The sequence below is a fragment of the Amblyomma americanum genome, chromosome 9 (genome assembly GCF_052857255.1).
Source record: "Amblyomma americanum isolate KBUSLIRL-KWMA chromosome 9, ASM5285725v1, whole genome shotgun sequence".
Classification (NCBI taxonomy): Eukaryota; Metazoa; Arthropoda; class Arachnida; order Ixodida; family Ixodidae; genus Amblyomma; species Amblyomma americanum.
Genome location: NC_135505.1, coordinates 7,731,238 through 7,748,628, shown reverse-complemented (window position 1 = coordinate 7,748,628; position 17,391 = coordinate 7,731,238).

Here is a 17,391-nt window from a genome sequence, read left to right as displayed (position 1 = left end):
GAGCGCTAGCACTATACGTCTGCGGACGCTCAGGAGCCGATTTTGCTCTGGTGAAAACCACCTGATTAGTGCTGAATAGAGACGATGAGCGAACAGTTCCCCGAGAGAGAGCGCTATCGCTATCCATCTGCGGACGCTCAAGAGCCGATTTTGCTCTGGTGAGAACCACCTGATTAGTGCTGCGTAGAGACGAAGAGCGAGCAGTTCCCCGAGACACAGCGCTATCCATCTGTGGACCCTCAAGTGCCGATTTTGCTCTGGTGAGAACCACCTGATTAGTGCTGCGTAGAGACGATGAGCGAGCAGTACCCCAAGACAGAGCGCTAGCACTATCCATCTGCGGGCGCTCAAGAGCTGATTTTGCTCTGGTCAGAACCGCCTGATTAGTGCTGTGTAGAGACGATGAGCGAGCAGTTCCCCGAGACAGAGCGCTAGCACTATCCGTCTGCGGACGCTCAGGAGCCGATTTTGCTCTGGTGAAAACCACCTGATTAGTGAGTGCTGAATAGAGACGATGAGCGAACAGTTCCCAGAGACAGAGCGCTATCGCTATCCATCTGAGGACGCTCAAGAGCCGATTTTGCTCTGGTCAGAACCACCTGATTAGTGCTGCATAGAGACGATGAGCGAGCAGTTCCCCGGGACAGAGCGCTGGCGCTATCCATCTGCGGACGCTCAAGAGGCGATTTTTCTCTGGTCAGAACCACCTGATTAGTGCTGCGTAGAGACGATGAGCGAGCATTTCCCCGAGAGAGAGCGCTAGCGCTATCCATCTGCGGAGGCTCAAGAGCCGATTTTGCTTTGGTCAGAACCACCTGATTAGTGCTGCGTAGAGACGAAGAACGAGCATTTACCCGAGACAGAGCGCTAGCGCTATCCATCTGCGGAGGCTCAAGAGCCGATTTTCCTCTGGTCAGAACCACCTGATTAGTGCTGCGTAGAGACGATGAGCGAGCATTTCCCCGAGACAGAGCGCTAGCGCTATCCATCTGAGGACCCTCAAGAGCCGATTTTGCGCTGGTCAGAACCACCTGATTAGTGCTGCGTAGAGACGATGAGCGAGCATTTCCCCGGGACAGAGTGCTAGCGCTATCCATCTGCGAACGCTCAAGAGCCGATTTTGCTCTGGCCAGAACCACCTGATTAGTGCTGCGTAGAGACGATGAGCGAGCAGTTCCCCGGGACAGAGCGCTAGCGCTATCCATCTGCGGACGCTCAAGCCCCGATTTTGCTCTGGTCAGAACCACCTGATTAGTGCTGCGTAGAGACGATGAGCGAGCAGTTCCCCGGGACAGAGCGCTAGCGCTATCCAACTGCGGACGCTCAAGAGCCGATTTTGCTCTGGTCAGAACCACCTGATTAGTGCTGCGTAGAGACGATGAGCGAGCAGTTCCCCGAGGCAGAGCGCTAGCGCTATCCATCTGCGGACGCTCAAGCGCCGATTTTGCTCTGGTCACAACCTCCTGATTCGTGCAGCGTAGACGATGAGCGAGCAGTTCCCCGAGACAGAGCGCTAGCGCTATCCATCTGCGGACGCTCAAGAGCTGATTTTGCTCTGGTCAGAACCACGTGATTAGTGCTGCATAGAGACGATGAGCAAGCACTTCCCCGGAACAGAGCGCTAGTGCTATCCATCTGCGGACGCTCAAGAGCCGAATTTGCTCTGGTCAGAACCACCTGATTAGTGCTGCGAAGAGACGATGAGCGAGCAGTTCCCCGAGACAGAGCGCTAGCGCTATCCATCTGCGGACGCTCACAGAGCCGAGTTTGCTCTGGTGAGAACCACCTGATTAGTGCTGCGTAGAGACGATGAGCGAGCAGTTCCCCGAGACAGAGCGCTATCCATCTGCGGAAGCTCAAGAGCCGATTTTGCTCTTGTGAGAACCACATGATTAATACTGCGTAGATACGATGAGCGAGCAGTTGCCCGAGGCAGAGCGCTAGCGCTATCCATCTGCGGACGCTCAAGAGCCCATTTTGCTCTGGTGAGAACCACCTGATTAGTGCTGCGTAGAGACGATGAGCGAGCAGTTCTACGAGACAGAGCGCTAGCGCTATCCATCTGCGGAAGCTCAAGAGCCGATTTTGCTCTTGTCAAAACCACCTGATTAGTGCTGCGCAGAGACGATGAGCGAGCAGTTCCCCGAGACAGAGCGCTAGCGCTATCCATCTGCGGACGCTCAAGAGCCGATTTTGCTCTGGTGAGAACCACCTGATTAGTGCTGCGTAGAGACGATGAGCGAGGAGTTCCTCGAGACAGAGCGCTAGCGCTATCCATCTGCGGACGCTCAAGAGCCCATTTTGCTCTGGTGAGAACCACCTGATTAGTGCTGCGTAGAGACGATGAGCGAGCAGTTCCCCGAGACAGAGCGCTAGCGCTATCCATCTGCGGACGCTCAAGAGCCGATTTTGCTCTGGTCAGAACCACCTGATTTGTGCTGCGTAGAGACGATGAGCGAGCAGTTCCCCGGGACAGAGCGCTAGCGCTATCCATCTGCGGACGCTCAAGAGCTGATTTTGCTCTGGTCAGAACCACGTGATTAGTGCTGCATAGAGACGATGAGCGAAAAGTTCCCAGAGACAGAGCGCTATTGCTATCCATCTGAGGACGCTCAAGAGCCGATTTTGCTCTGCTCAGAACCACCTGATTAGTGCTGCATAGAGACGATGAGCGAGCAGTTCCTCGGGACAGAGCGCTGGCGCTATCCATCTGCGGACGCTCAAGAGCCGATTTTGCTCTGGTCAGAACCACCTGATTAGTGCTGCGTAGAGACAATGAGCGAGCAGTTCCCCAGGACAGAACGCTAGCGCTATCCATCTGCGGACGCTCAAGAGCCGATTTTGCTCTGGTAAGCACCACCTTATTAGTGCTGCGAAGAGACGACGAGCGAGCAGTTCCCGGGACAGAGCGCTAGCGCTATTTATCTCCGGACGCTCAAGAGCCGATTTTGCTCTGCTCAGAACCACCTGATTAGTGCTGCGTAGAGACGATGAGCGAGCAGTTCCCCAGGACAGAACGCTAGCGCTATCCATCTGCGGACGCTCAAGAGCCGATTTTGCTCTGGTCAGAACCACCTTATTAGTGCTGCGAAGAGACGACGAGCGAGCAGTTCCCCGGGACAGAGCGCTAGCGCTATCCATCTGCGGACGCTCAAGTGCCGATTTTGCTGTGGTCAGAACCACCTGAATAGTGCTGCGTAGAGACGATGAGCGAGCAGTTCCCCGAGACAGAGCGCTATCCATCTGCGGACGCTCAAGAGCCGATTTTGCTCTGGTGAAAACCACCTGATTAGTGCTGAATAGAGACGATGCAGCGATGGCGTAGAGGTAGAACATCCGCCTCGCGTGCAAGAGGACCGGGGTTCAAATCCTGGTGCCGCGCAATTCTCCACCGGGTTTAAAAAAAAAAAAGATCCGCGTGTCGATGGAATTGCATAACCAGGCCTGGAGTGCGGCCTTATCTTGGTGACCAGAACCGACAACGCACTCTCTCACCAGAGCAGGATTTGGCCACCCTGGTGTAGTACTTGGCCACAACCTTCTATGATCAAACCAATTAACCCTCGGCCCTCAGTCCCCAGCGGCTGCAGAGCAACTGACCACGGCGGCGGTCAGACCTGTGACGCAGCGGAGGGTGCTAAGAATCTCTGGCTCCGGACAGGCCGCCATTGGAATCTGAACCTGGCAACGTTTAACGCTAGAACTTTAGCTAGTGAGGCTAGCCTAGCAGTGCTGTTCGAGGAACTAGCGGGAATTAAATGGGATGTGATAGGGCTTAGCGAAGTTAGGAGGACAGGTGAGGCGTATACAGTGCTAAAGGACGGACACATACTGTGCTATCGCGGGGGAAAGGATAGACGAGAACTAGGTGTGGGTTTCCTCATTAATAAGGATATAGCTGGCAACGTAGAGGAGTTCTACAGTATTAACGAGAGGGCAGCAGCAATAGTAATTAGGCTGAATAGGAGGTACAAGCTGAAAGTGGTGCAGGCCTACGCACCCACATCCAGCCATGATGACCAGACCGTTGAAAGCTTCTATGAGGACGTAGAATCAGCAATGAATAGAGTAAAATCGCAGTACACTGTACTGATGGGCAACTTCAATGCGAAGGTGGGCAAGAAGCAGGCTGACGACCACGCGGTAGGTGACTATGGGATAGGCTCTAGAAATAGCAGGGGAGAGTTATTAGTCGAATTCGCGGATAGAAATAATTTACGGATCATGAATACCTTCTTCCGCAAACGAGAAAACAGGAAGTGGACCTGGAAGAGCCCCAATGGTGAGATTAAAAATGAAATCGACTTCATACTATGCGCTAAACCTGGCATCATTCAGGATGTGGCCGTCCTCGGAAGGGTGCGTTGCAGCGACCATAGAATGGTGAGGTCTAGAATTAGCTTAGACTTGAAGAGGGAACGGAAGAAGCTAGCGAAGAAGAAGACCATTAACGAGTTAGCCGTAAGAGGGAAAGCACAGGAGTTTAGGATAGCGCTGCAAAACAGATACTCGGCTTTAACTGAGGAAGATGATCTTGATGTTCACTCAATGCACGATAACCTGACATCAATAATTACGGAGTGCGCCGTAGAAGTAGGCGGTAGGACAGTTCGAAAAGATACCGGGAAGCTATCTCAGGTGACGAAAGATCTGATTAAGAAGCGCCAAAACATGAAGGCATCTAACACTACCGATAGAATAGAACTAACAGAGCTATCAAAGTTAATAAATAAGCGCAAGGTAGCCGACATAAGGAAGTTTATTATGGAGAGAATCGAGCATGCTATAAAGAACGGAGGTAGTCTAAAAACAGTGAAGAGGAAACTAGGCATAGGTAAAAACCAGATGTATGCATTAAGAGACAAGCAGGGCAATGTCATAAGCAATATGGATAAGATAGTTAACGTAGCCGAAGAGTTCTACACAGAGCTGTACAGTAGCCAATGTAATCAGAGCGCCAATGAGAAAGACAGCAGTGCACAGCAATGCGTCATCCCGCCAGTAACGAAAGATGAAGTAAAGAAAGCCTTAGAAGCAATGAAAAGGGGAAAAGCAGCTGGGGAGGATCAGGTAACAGCAGATCTGTTGAAGGATGGAGGGGACATCGTGCTAGAAAAACTAGCCACCCTGTATACGCAATGCCTTATGACCTCGACTGTACCAGAAGCTTGGAAGAATGCAAACATTATCTTAATTCATAAGAAGGGAGACGCCAAGGACTTGAAAAATTACAGGCCGATCAGCTTACTATCCGTTGCCTACAAAGTATTTACTAAGGTAATCGCTAATAGAGTCAGGGCAACGTTAGACTTTAATCAACCAAATGATCAGGCAGGCTTTCGTAAAGGATATTCCACAATAGATCATATTCACACTATCAATCAGGTGATAGAGAAATGCGCAGAATATAACCAACCTCTATATATAGCTTTCATTGATTACGAGAAAGCATTCGACTCAGTGGAAACCTCAGCAGTCATACAGGCATTGCGTAATAAGGGGGTAGAAGAGCCTTATGTCAAAATACTGGAAGATATATATAGCAACTGCACAGCTACTATAGTCCTCCATAAAGTCAGCAATAAAATTCCAATAAGGAAGGGCGTCAGGCAAGGAGACACGATATCGCCAATGCTGTTCACCGCATGTTTGCAGGAGGTATTTCGAGGCCTGAATTGGGAACAGTTGGGAATAAGAATAAATGGAGAATACCTAAATAATCTGAGATTTGCTGATGACATTGCCTTGCTGAGTCACTCAGGAGGTGAACTGCAAATCATGATCAACGAGTTAGACAGGCAGAGCAGATCGATGGGTCTAAAAATTAACATGCAGAAAACCAAGGTAATGTTCAACAGTCTAGCAAGGGAACAACAGTTCACAATTGGCAGCGAGAGCCTAGAAATTGTGCCGGAATACGTCTACTTAGGGCAGGTAGTGACAGCTGATCCGGATCATGAGAGGGAGATAACTAGAAGGATAAGAATGGGGTGGAGCGCATATGGCAAATTCTCGCAGATCATGAGTGGCAGTTTACCAATTTCCCTCAAGAGGAAAGTGTACAACAGCATAATCTTACCGGTACTCACCTACGGGGCAGAAACGTGGAGGCTAACGAAAAGAGTTCAGCTTAAGTTAAGGACAACGCAGCGAGCCATGGAAAGAAAAATGATAGGTGTAACGTTAAGAGATCGGAAGCGGGCAGAGTGGGTGAGGGAACAAACACGGGTTAATGACATCCTAGTCGAAATCAAGAGAAAGAAATGGGCTTGGGCAGGGCATGTCATCCGAAGGCAAGATAACCGCTGGTCTTTAAGGGTAACGGAGTGGGTTCCAAGAGAAAGTAAGCGTAGCAGGGGGCGGCAGAAGGTTAGATGGGCGGATGAGATTAAGAAGTTTCCAGGCAAAGAGTGGATGCAGATGGCAAAGAATAGGGTTAATTGGAGAGACATGGGAGAGGCCTTTGCCCTGCAGTGGGTGTAGTAAGGCTGATGATGATGATGATGATGATGATGAGAGACGATGAGCGAAAAGTTTCCAGAGACAGAGCGCTATCGCTATCCATCTAATGACGCTCAAGAGGCGATTTTGCTCTGGTCAGAACCACCTGATTAGTGCTGCGTAGAGACGATGAGCGAGCATTTCCCCGAGACAGAGCGCAAGCGCTATCCATCTTCGGACGCTCAAGAGCCGATTTTGCTCTGGTGAGAACCACCTGATTAGTGCTGTGTAGAGACGATGAGCGAGCAGTTCCCCGAGGCAGAACGCTAGCGCTATCCATCAGCGGACGCTCAAGAGCCGATTTTGCTCTGGTCAGAACCACCTGATTAGTGCTGCATAGAGACGATGAGCGAGCAGTTCCCCGGGACAGAGCGCTAGCGCTATCCATCTGCGGACGCTCAAGAGCTGATTTTGCTCTGGTCAGAACCACGTGATTAGTGCTGCATAGAGACGATGAGCAAGCACTTCCCCGGAACAGAGCGCTAGTGCTATCCATCTGCGGACGCTAAAGAGCCTAATTTGCTCTGGTCAGAACCACCTGATTAGTGCTGCGAAGAGACGATGAGCGAGCAGTTCCCCGAGACAGAGCACTAGCGCTATCCATCTGCGGACGCTCACAGAGCCGAGTTTGCTCTGGTGAGAACCACCTGATTAGTGCTGCGTAGAAACGATGAGCGAGCAGTTCCCCGAGACAGAGCGCTATCCATCTGCGGAAGCTCAAGAGCCGATTTTGCTCTTGTGAGAACCACATGATTAATGCTGCGTAGATACGATGAGCGAGCAGTTGCCCGAGGCAGAGCGCTAGCGCTATCCATCTGCGGACGCTCAAGAGCCCATTTTGCTCTGGTGAGAACCACCTGATTAGTGCTGCGTAGACACGATGAGCCAGCAGTTCTACGAGACAGAGCGCTAGCGCTATCCATCTGCGGAAGCTCAAGAGCCGATTTTGCTCTTGTCAAAACCACCTGATTAGTGCTGCGCAGAGACGATGAGCGAGCAGTTCCCCGAGACAGAGCGCTAGCGCTATCCATCTGCGGACGCTCAAGAGCCGATTTTGCTCTGGTGAGAACCACCTGATTAGTGCTGCGTAGAGACGATGAGCGAGCAGTTCCACGAGAAAGAGCGCTAGCGCTATCCATCTGCGGACGCTCAAGAGCCCATTTTGCTCTGGTGAGAACCACCTGATTAGTGCTGCCTAGAGACGATGAGCGAGGAGTTCCCCGAGACAGAGCGCTAGCGCTATCCATCTGCGGACGCTCAAGAACCCATTTTGCTCTGGTGAGAACCACCTGATTAGTGCTGCATAGAGACGATGAGCGAAAAGTTCCCAGAGACAGAGCGCTATTGCTATCCATCTGAGGACGCTCAAGAGCCGATTTTGCTCTGCTCAGAACCACCTGATTAGTGCTGCATAGAGACGATGAGCGAGCAGTTCCTCGGGACAGAGCGCTGGCGCTATCCATCTGCGGACGCTCAAGAGCCGATTTTGCTCTGGTCAGAACCACCTGATTAGTGCTGCGTAGAGACAATGAGCGAGCAGTTCCCCAGGACAGAACGCTAGCGCTATCCATCTGCGGACGCTCAAGAGCCGATTTTGCTCTGGTCAGCACCACCTTATTAGTGCTGCGAAGAGACGACGAGCGAGCAGTTCTCCGGGACAGAGCGCTAGCGCTATTTATCTGCGGACGCTCAAGAGCCGATTTTGCTCTGCTCAGAACCACCTGATTAGTGCTGCGTAGAGACGATGAGCGAGCAGTTCCCCGGGACAGAACGCTAGCGCTATCCATCTGCGGACGCTCAAGAGCCGATTTTGCTCTGGTCAGAACCACCTTATTAGTGCTGCGAAGAGACGACGAGCGAGCAGTTCCCCAGGACATTGCGCGAGCGCTATCAATCTGCGGACGCTCAAGAGCCGATTTTGCTGTGGTCAGAACCACCTGAATAGTGCTGCGTAGAGACGATGAGCGAGCAGTTCCCCGAGACAGAGCGTTATCCATCTGCGGACGCTCAAGAGCCGATTTTGCTCTGGTGAAAACCACCTGATTAGTGCTGAATAGAGACGATGAGCGAAAAGTTCCCAGAGACAGAGCGCTATCGCTATCCATCTGAGGACGCTCAAGAGCCGATTTTGCTCTGCTCAGAACCACCTGATTAGTGCTGCATAGAGACGATCAGCGAGCAGTTCCTCGGGACAGAGCGCTGGCGCTATCCATCTGCGGACGCTCAAGAGCCGATTTTAATCTGGTCAGAACCACCTGATTAGTGCTGCGTAGAGACGATGAGCGAGCAGTTCCCCAGGACAGAACGCTAGCGCTATCCATCTGCGGACGCTCAAGAGCCGATTTTTCTCTGGTCAGAACCACCTTATTAGTGCTGCGAAGAGACAACAGCGAGCAGTTCCCCGGGACAGAACGCTAGCGCTATCCATCTGCGGACGCTCAAGAGCCGATTTTTTTGTGGTCAGAACCACCTGAATAGTGCTGCGTAGAGACGATGAGCGAGCAGTTCCCCGGGACAGAGCGCTAGCGCTATCCATCTGCGGACGCTCGAGCCGATTTTGCTCTGGTCAGAACCACCTGATTAGTGCTGCATAGAGACGATGAGCGAGCAGTTCCCCGGGACAGAGCGCTAGCGCTATCCATCTGCGGACGCTCAAGAGCCGAATTAGCTCTGGTCAGAACCACCTGATTAGTGCTGCGCAGAGACGATGAGCGAGCAGTTCCCCGAGACAGAGCGCTAGCGCTATCCATCTGCGGACGCTCACAGAGCCGAGTTTGCTCTGGTGAGAACCACCTGATTAGTGCTGCGTAGAGACGATGAGCGAGCAGTTCCACGAGACAGAGCGCTAGCGCTATCCATCTGCGGAAGCTCAAGAGCCGATTTTGCTCTTGTCAGAACCACCTGATTAGTGCTGCGCAGAGACGATGAGCGAGCAGTTCCCCGAGACAGAGCGCTAGCGCTATCCATCTGCGGACGCTCAAGAGCCGATTTTGCTCTGGTGACAACCACCTGATTAGTGCTGCGTAGAGACGATGAGCGAGCAGTTCCACGAGACAGAGCGCTAGCGCTATCCATCTGCGGACGCTCAAGAGCCCATTTTGCTCTGGTGAGAACCACCTGATTAGTGCTGTGTAGAGACGATGAGCGAGCAGTTCCCCGAGACAGAGCGCTAGCGCTATCCATCTGCGGACGCTCAAGAGCCGATTTTGCTCTGGTCAGAACCACCTGATTAGTGCTGCGTAGATACGATGAGCGAGCATTTCTCCGAGACAGAGCGCAAGCGCTATCCATCTTCGGACGCTCAAGAGCCGATTTTGCTCTGGTGAGAACCACCTGATTAGTGCTGTGTAGAGACGATGAGCGAGCAGTTCCCCGGGACAGAGCGCTAGCGCTATCCATCACCGGACGCTCAAGAGCCGATTTTTCTCTGGTCAGATTCACCTGATTAGTGCTGCATAGAGACGATGAGCGAGCAGTTCCCCGGGACAGAGCGCTGGCGCTATCCATCTGCGGACGCTCAAGAGCCGATTTTGCTCCGGTCAGAACCACCTGATTAGTGCTGCGTAGAGACAATGAGCGAGCAGTTCCCCGGGACAGAGCGCTAGCGCTATCCATCTCCATCTGCGGACGCTCAAGAGCTGATTTTGCTCTGGTCAGAACCACGTGATTAGTGCTGCATAGAGACGATGAGCGAAAAGTTCCCAGAGACAGAGCGCTATTGCTATCCATCTGAGGACGCTCAAGAGCCGATTTTGCTCTGGTCAGAACCACCTGATTAGTGCTGCATAGAGACGATGAGCGAGCAGTTCCCCGGGACAGAGCGCTAGCGCTATCCATCTGCGGACGCTCAAGAGCCGATTTTGCTCTGGTCAGAACCACCTGATTAGTGCTGCGTAGAGACGATGAGCGACCAGTTCCCCGGGACAGAGCGCTAGCGCTATCCATCTGCGGACGCTCAAGAGCTGATTTTGCTCTGGTCAGAACCACGTGAATAGTGCTGCATAGAGACGATGAGCAAGCACTTCCCCGGAACAGAGCGCTAGTGCTATCCATCTGCGGACGCTCAAGAGCCGAATTTGCTCTGGTCAGAACCACCTGATTAGTGCTGCGCAGAGACGATGAGCGAGCAGTTCCCCGAGACAGAGCGCTAGCGCTATCCATCTGCGGACGCTCACAGAGCCGAGTTTGCTCTGGTGAGAACCACCTGATTAGTGCTGCGTAGAGACGATGAGCGAGCAGTTCCCCGAGACAGAGCGCTAGCGCTATCCATCTGCGGACGCTCAAGAGCCGATTTTGCTCTGGTGACAACCACCTGATTAGTGCTGCGTAGAGACGATGAGCGAGCAGTTCCACGAGACAGAGCGCTAGCGCTATCCATCTGCGGACGCTCAAGAGCCCATTTTGCTCTGGTAAGAACCACCTGATTAGTGCTGTGTAGAGACGATGAGCGAGCAGTTCCCCGAGACAGAGCGCTAGCGCTATCCATCTGCGGACGCTCAAGAGCCGATTTTGCTCTGGTCAGAACCACCTGATTAGTGCTGCGTAGATACGATGAGCGAGCATTTCTCCGAGACAGAGCGCTGGCGCTATCCATCTGCGGACGCTCAAGAGCCGATTTTGCTCCGGTCAGAACCACCTGATTAGTGCTGCGTAGAGACGATGAGCGAGCAGTTCCCCGCGACAGAGCGCTAGCGCTATCCATCTCCATCTGCGGACGCTCAAGAGCTGATTTTGCTCTGGTCAGAACCACGTGATTAGTGCTGCATAGAGACGATGAGCGAAAAGTTCCCAGAGACAGAGCGCTATTGCTATCCATCTGAGGACGCTCAAGAGCCGATTTTGCTCTGCTCAGAACCACCTGATTAGTGCTGCATAGAGACGATGAGCGAGCAGTTCCTCGGGACAGAGCGCTGGCGCTATCCATCTGCGGACGCTCAAGAGCCGATTTTGCTCTGGTCAGCACCACCTTATTAGTGCTGCGAAGAGACGATGAGCGAGCAGTTCCCCGGGACAGAGCGCTAGCGCTATTTATCTGCGGACGCTCAAGAGCCGATTTTGCTCTGCTCAGAACCACCTGATTAGTGCTGCATAGAGACGATGAGCGAGCAGTTCCCCAGGACAGAACGCTAGCGCTATCCATCTGCGGACGCTCAAGAGCCGATTTTGCTCTGGTCAGAACCACCTTATTAGTGCTGCGAAGAGACGACGAGCGAGCAGTTCCCCGGGACAGAGCGCGAGCGCTATCAATCTGCGGACGCTCAAGAGCCGATTTTGCTGCGGTCAGAACCACCTGAATAGTGCTGCGTAGAGACGATGAGCGAGCAGTTCCCCGAGACAGAGCGCTATCCATCTGCGGACGCTCAAGAGCCGATTTTGCTCTGGTGAAAACCACCTGATTAGTGCTGAATAGAGACGATGAGCGAAAAGTTCCCAGAGACAGAGCGCTATCGCTATCCATCTGAGGACGCTCAAGAGCCGATTTTGCTCTGCTCAGAACCACCTGATTAGTGCTGCATAGAGACGATGAGCGAGCAGTTCCTCGGGACAGAGCGCTGGTGCTATCCATCTGCGGAACCTCAAGAGCCGATTTTAATCTGGTCAGAACCACCTGATTAGTGCTGCGTAGAGACGATGAGCGAGCAGTTCCCCAGGACAGAACGCTAGCGCTATCCATCTGCGGACGCTCAAGAGCCGATTTTGCTCTGGTCAGAACCACCTTATTAGTGCTGCGAAGAGAGAACAGCGAGCAGTTCCCCGGGACAGAGCGCTAGCGCTATCCATCTGCGGACGCTCGAGCCGATTTTGCTCTGGTCAGAACCACCTGATTATTGCTGCGTAGAGACGATGAGCGAGCAGTTCCCCGGGACAGAGCGCTAGCGCTATCCATCTGCGGACGCTCGAGCCGATTTTGCTCTGGTCAGAACCACCTGATTAGTGCTGCATAGAGACGATGAGCGAGCAGTTCCCCGGGACAGAGCGCTAGCGCTATCCATCTGCGGACGCTCAAGAGCCGATTTTGCTCTGGTGAGAACCACCTGATTAGTGCTGTGTAGATACGATGAGCGAGCATTTCTCCGAGACAGAGCGCAAGCGCTATCCATCTTCGGACGCTCAAGAGCCGATTTTGCTCTGGTGAGAACCACCTGATTAGTGCTGTGTAGAGACGATGAGCGAGCAGTTCCCCGGGACAGAGCGCTAGCGCTATCCATCACCGGACGCTCAAGAGCCGATTTTTCTCTGGTCAGATTCACCTGATTAGTGCTGCATAGAGACGATGAGCGAGCAGTTCCCCGGGACAGAGCGCTGGCGCTATCCATCTGCGGACGCTCAAGAGCCGATTTTGCTCCGGTCAGAACCACCTGATTAGTGCTGCGTAGAGACAATGAGCGAGCAGTTCCCCGGGACAGAGCGCTAGCGCTATCCATCTCCATCTGCGGACGCTCAAGAGCTGATTTTGCTCTGGTCAGAACCACGTGATTAGTGCTGCATAGAGACGATGAGCGAAAAGTTCCCAGAGACAGAGCGCTATTGCTATCCATCTGAGGACGCTCAAGAGCCGATTTTGCTCTGGTCAGAACCACCTGATTAGTGCTGCATAGAGACGATGAGCGAGCAGTTCCCCGGGACAGAGCGCTAGCGCTATCCATCTGCGGACGCTCAAGAGCCGATTTTGCTCTGGTCAGAACCACCTGATTAGTGCTGCGTAGAGACGATGAGCGACCAGTTCCCCGGGACAGAGCGCTAGCGCTATCCATCTGCGGACGCTCAAGAGCTGATTTTGCTCTGGTCAGAACCACGTGAATAGTGCTGCATAGAGACGATGAGCAAGCACTTCCCCGGAACAGAGCGCTAGTGCTATCCATCTGCGGACGCTCAAGAGCCGAATTTGCTCTGGTCAGAACCACCTGATTAGTGCTGCGCAGAGACGATGAGCGAGCAGTTCCCCGAGACAGAGCGCTAGCGCTATCCATCTGCGGACGCTCACAGAGCCGAGTTTGCTCTGGTGAGAACCACCTGATTAGTGCTGCGTAGAGACGATGAGCGAGCAGTTCCCCGAGACAGAGCGCTAGCGCTATCCATCTGCGGACGCTCAAGAGCCGATTTTGCTCTGGTGACAACCACCTGATTAGTGCTGCGTAGAGACGATGAGCGAGCAGTTCCACGAGACAGAGCGCTAGCGCTATCCATCTGCGGACGCTCAAGAGCCCATTTTGCTCTGGTAAGAACCACCTGATTAGTGCTGTGTAGAGACGATGAGCGAGCAGTTCCCCGAGACAGAGCGCTAGCGCTATCCATCTGCGGACGCTCAAGAGCCGATTTTGCTCTGGTCAGAACCACCTGATTAGTGCTGCGTAGATACGATGAGCGAGCATTTCTCCGAGACAGAGCGCTGGCGCTATCCATCTGCGGACGCTCAAGAGCCGATTTTGCTCCGGTCAGAACCACCTGATTAGTGCTGCGTAGAGACGATGAGCGAGCAGTTCCCCGGGACAGAGCGCTAGCGCTATCCATCTCCATCTGCGGACGCTCAAGAGCTGATTTTGCTCTGGTCAGAACCACGTGATTAGTGCTGCATAGAGACGATGAGCGAAAAGTTCCCAGAGACAGAGCGCTATTGCTATCCATCTGAGGACGCTCAAGAGCCGATTTTGCTCTGCTCAGAACCACCTGATTAGTGCTGCATAGAGACGATGAGCGAGCAGTTCCTCGGGACAGAGCGCTGGCGCTATCCATCTGCGGACGCTCAAGAGCCGATTTTGCTCTGGTCAGCACCACCTTATTAGTGCTGCGAAGAGACGATGAGCGAGCAGTTCCCCGGGACAGAGCGCTAGCGCTATTTATCTGCGGACGCTCAAGAGCCGATTTTGCTCTGCTCAGAACCACCTGATTAGTGCTGCGTAGAGACGATGAGCGAGCAGTTCCCTAGGACAGAACGCTAGCGCTATCCATCTGCGGACGCTCAAGAGCCGATTTTGCTCTGGTCAGAACCACCTTATTAGTGCTGCGAAGAGACGACGAGCGAGCAGTTCCCCGGGACAGAGCGCGAGCGCTATCAATCTGCGGACGCTCAAGAGCCGATTTTGCTGCGGTCAGAACCACCTGAATAGTGCTGCGTAGAGACGATGAGCGAGCAGTTCCCCGAGACAGAGCGCTATCCATCTGCGGACGCTCAAGAGCCGATTTTGCTCTGGTGAAAACCACCTGATTAGTGCTGAATAGAGACGATGAGCGAAAAGTTCCCAGAGACAGAGCGCTATCGCTATCCATCTGAGGACGCTCAAGAGCCGATTTTGCTCTGCTCAGAACCACCTGATTAGTGCTGCATAGAGACGATGAGCGAGCAGTTCCTCGGGACAGAGCGCTGGCGCTATCCATCTGCGGAACCTCAAGAGCCGATTTTAATCTGGTCAGAACCACCTGATTAGTGCTGCGTAGAGACGATGAGCGAGCAGTTCCCCAGGACAGAACGCTAGCGCTATCCATCTGCGGACGCTCAAGAGCCGATTTTGCTCTGGTCAGAACCACCTTATTAGTGCTGCGAAGAGAGAACAGCGAGCAGTTCCCCGGGACAGAGCGCTAGCGCTATCCATCTGCGGACGCTCGAGCCGATTTTGCTCTGGTCAGAACCACCTGATTAGTGCTGCGTAGAGACGATGAGCGAGCAGTTCCCCGGGACAGAGCGCTAGCGCTATCCATCTGCGGACGCTCGAGCCGATTTTGCTCTGGTCAGAACCACCTGATTAGTGCTGCATAGAGACGATGAGCGAGCAGTTCCCCGGGACAGAGCGCTAGCGCTATCCATCTGCGGACGCTCAAGAGCCGATTTTGCTCTGGTCTGAACCACCTGATTAGTGCTGCGTAGAGACGATGAGCGACCAGTTCCCCGAGACAGAGCGCTAGCGCTATCCATCTGCGGACGCTCACAGAGCCGAGTTTGCTCTGGTGAGAACCACCTGATTAGTGCTGCGTAGAGACGATGAGCGAGCAGTTCCACGAGACAGGGCGCTAGCGCTATCCATCTGCGGAAGCTCAAGAGCCGATTTTGCTCTTGTCAGAACCACCTGATTAGTGCTGCGCAGAGACGATGAGCGAGCAGTTCCCCGAGACAGAGCGCTAGCGCTATCCATCTGCGGACGCTCAAGAGCCGATTTTGCTCTGGTGACAACCACCTGATTAGTGCTCGGTAGAGACGATGAGCGAGCAGTTCCACGAGACAGAGCGCTAGCGATATCAATCTGCGGAAGCTCAAGAGCCCATTTTGCTCTGTTGAGAACCACCTGATTAGTGCTGTGTAGAGACGATGAGCGAGCAGTTCCCCGAGACAGAGCGCTAGCGCTATCCATCTGCGGACGCTCAAGAGCCGATTTTGCTCTGGTCAGAACCACCTGATTAGTGCTGCGTAGATACGATGAGCGAGCATTTCTCCGAGACAGAGCGCAAGCGCTATCCATCTTGGAGTCAAGAGTTCGACGGAAATCCGTCTGGTCAGGCATGGTGATGCAATGTGAAGTAGCAACCTCTCCTCCTACAAGCCAAGCGCAGCTGAAACCTCTGTCCTCTGCCGCGGTTTGAGCTTTAATACAGATCGCCCACCAGAAAAGAAAAAGGTAATCTGTGCGGTTGAGCGTGCGGTAAGCCTTCTACCTATGAACGTCCGAGATGAAGCCCGCACTCGCGCCATTGGCGTTCTCTCGAAGTGGCGGCATAAGCCCCTCTTCTCTGTGGCTGAGAAACGAGCCATACGCGACCTCAGAAGGAACCCGGAGATTGCCATCTTACCGGCAGACAAAGGGAATGCTACCGTCCTGCTCAACCGCAGTGAATACAATGACAAGATGATCGGTTTACTGAACGACGGCACCTACTTGTCTGTACCACGCGATCCTACGGCCAGATTGCAAACAAAATTGCAAGAACTGCTGGCGGGCCTATTTAAGCTCGTGGCCCCGGATAACAAGAAACTTTACTACCGCCTCCTATGCACAAATGGTTCGGCTCCTGCTATATACGGTCTACCGAAGATCCACAAGCCTGGAGTCCCCCTACGCCCGATAGTGGACTTCACAAGGTCGCCACTGTATCGACTTTCGGGGTACCTCCACGAAGTGTTCAGCCCTTTATCCGGAAAGACTAGGACGTACATCGGGAACTCTTCAAATTTTGTTCAGAAACTGCATGACTTGGAATTGGACGCAGAGGACGTAATGGTCTCCTTCGACGTCACGGCACTCTTCACCAGTGTCCCGGTTGACCTAGCCGTTTCCACGTGCGAGGAAGCGTTGGAGAAGGACCGCAATCTGGCAAGTCGTACGCCCTTCGACGTTCCAGAGCTGAGCACACTGCTACGGTTCTGCCTAAGCAATACGTATTTTTCCTTTAATTCAAAATTCTACAGACAGACCCAAGGCACTGCGATGGGCGCTTCCATATCGGTCACCACAGCAAACCTCGTCATGGAAGCACTAGAGGACAAGGTATTGAATGCTTTCACTCCAGCACCCAAGGTCTTCTACCGGTATGTCGACGACTGTTTTTGCATATTAAGGAAAGAGGACGCGTCGCGGTTTCTACATGAACTAAACAGTGTTGAACCAAGCTTGAAGTTCACGGCCGAGTTTGAGCAAGAAAACCGCCTTCCCTTCTTGGATGTCCTGGTCGAGCGGAGGGACAATCGCCTTTCGTTCTCTGTGTACAGAAAGCCTACGCACACAGCCCAGTACTTAAATTTTCATTCCAATCATCCAGTTGCGCACAAAGCCTCCGTCGTCACATCACTGACCAAACGTGCGACACGTGTCTGCAAAAGCCGAGAAGATCAAGAAAAGGAGTTAAAAAGAGTGCACGAAGAACTGTCAGCCAACGGTTATCCGAGCCGCTTCATATCAAAGC